The 2,227-nt window shown below is 31.6% G+C and overlaps 1 protein-coding gene across 1 annotated transcript in view; it reads right to left on the reverse strand.

Annotated features, from left to right (window-relative positions):
* LOC106869839 (sodium channel protein 1 brain) overlaps positions 1-2,227 on the reverse strand; it is a 193,859-nt gene that overhangs the window by 125,654 nt on the left and 65,978 nt on the right. The window lies entirely within an intron of this gene.

A 2,227-nucleotide genomic window follows, 5' to 3' on the forward strand; every position in this document is an offset into this window, starting at 1 on the left:
TTAATATACCCATATCCATCAATGCAAAGCTAACATCTTTGGTTTTTCACTGATACACTGGACAAAACCGGGGAACTTGGATGCTGACATCTCTTTAAAAGGATTTTATATCCTTGATTTAATTATATATACATATACTCAATGTTTTGTGTTCTATTTGTCATTTTAAGAATAAATATGCAAATATTTGCTATATATATATATATATATATATATATATATATATATACACACATGCATACAGATATATTGATGTATTGAAAATCACAGTAAACGCACAAAAGAAAATAAATAAAGAAAACTTCAATGCCTAGAGATCAATGGAAAGAGTGAATTGTTACGACATTTTGGAAATTGTCCTTCTTTGGAAAAGGGTGTGGAGTGGAAAGAATGAATAAAAAATAGAAGAATAAAATAATTCTCAAACAATATGAACAATCCGAGTGACAATGTCCACACGAAGGTGATTGACCTGGTGACTATTGACTATGCTTCTATAAATATGTGTGTGCATGTGTGTATTTGTGTGTGTGTTTGTATGTGTGCATGTGTGTATTGTGTATATATGATTAACACTAAAATATTCACTTTTCCAGAAGTATCTAATGCTATAAAATTTATAAAGTACTCAATTACAAAGACATTCAAAAAATATAATGATCCAGAAATTTATATACATACATACATTCGTACATACATACATACATACATACATACATACATACATACATACATACTTATATATATATATTGGACACTAAACTCGGCTTGCGAAGACCTGTTGGGGTAAGCGAAAACGAAATTGTGATGGCACCTGTGCCCAGCATCGCCTTCCTGGTACTTGTGTCGGTGGCACATAAAAGCACCTACTACACTCTCGGAGTGGTTGGCGTTAGGAAGGGGATCCAGCTGTAGAAACTCTGCCAAATAAGATTGGAGCCTGCTTCACCAGTCCTCAGTCAAATTGTCCAACCCATGCTAGCATGGAAAGCGGACGTTAATCGATGATGATGATGATGATGATGATATGTATATATCAAATGAGGACAGTGGGTTAAAATGGGTTAAGAGTAAAAAAATTTAGAATGGATGTATCTTCTTTCTGCAGTAAAAGGTTAAAGGCTTAATAAAACCAGATGGGAATTGTGTTGTTTATGTACATGTGAGGATGTAAAAATATTCTTTTCTACTCTAGGCACAAGGCCTGAAATTTTTGGGGAGTGGGGCCAGTCGATTAGATTGACCCCAGCACACAAATGGTACTTGATTTATCGATCCTGAAAGGATGAAAGGCAAAGTCGACCTCGACGGAATTTGAACTCAGAGCGTAAAGACAAACGAAATACCGCTAAGCATTTCACTCAACATACTAATGTTTCAGCCAGCTTGCTGCGTTGGGGATGTAGAAATTTTGCTAGCAAATAGCAATTTGTTCAACAAATAGAATAATTTTAGTTCATTGTAATTATGAGAAACTAAAATCATTTAAATATTATTATCACAAAAATAGAAATCCTGATAGCATTTACATATAATTCGAAATGCAAATATATAAGCACAGTCCTCATTTAATAATCATAAATATTTTAGGATGATAATCTCCTGCAAAGTTCTTTTACTTCTATGTTTTCAAGCAATAATTACTTTAATGCTGTAATTATTCTGTGTAATTAAATTCTATTTAACATCATGACCCAGGATGTAATAATCATATGAAAAAATTTGTCTTGGGGAATTGACAATATTTTACAAACATATTTCTTCTTTATTTTAATATTTAGCTTTTGTTTGTTTATTTTACTATATATATTTATATAAATTATATATGTGCGTGGATATTTATGCATATATGTGTCAGTGTGTACATGTGTGTGTGTGTGTGTGTGAGTGTGTGTGTGCATATATGTGTGTGTGTATAAATATATATATATGTGGGTATATATGTATATATATATATATAAATACATGTGTGAGTATATGTGCATATGTGTGTTTGTGTGCATACGTGTGTGTATGTGTGCATGCATGCATGTGTGCAAATGTGAGAGCCAATTCTGATGTTAATGAATTCATAAATATAGATTTTAGATTTTATTGTTTTATATTTCGTTTGTCTTTTATTTCATTTATCTTTTGTTTTTATTTGTAACCCCCTTACTGTGTGCGTGTGTTCATTCACACACACACACACTTGTATGTATATATGTGTATATATATATATATATAT

The sequence above is a fragment of the Octopus bimaculoides genome, chromosome 20 (genome assembly GCF_001194135.2).
Source record: "Octopus bimaculoides isolate UCB-OBI-ISO-001 chromosome 20, ASM119413v2, whole genome shotgun sequence".
NCBI lineage: Eukaryota > Metazoa > Mollusca > Cephalopoda > Octopoda > Octopodidae > Octopus > Octopus bimaculoides.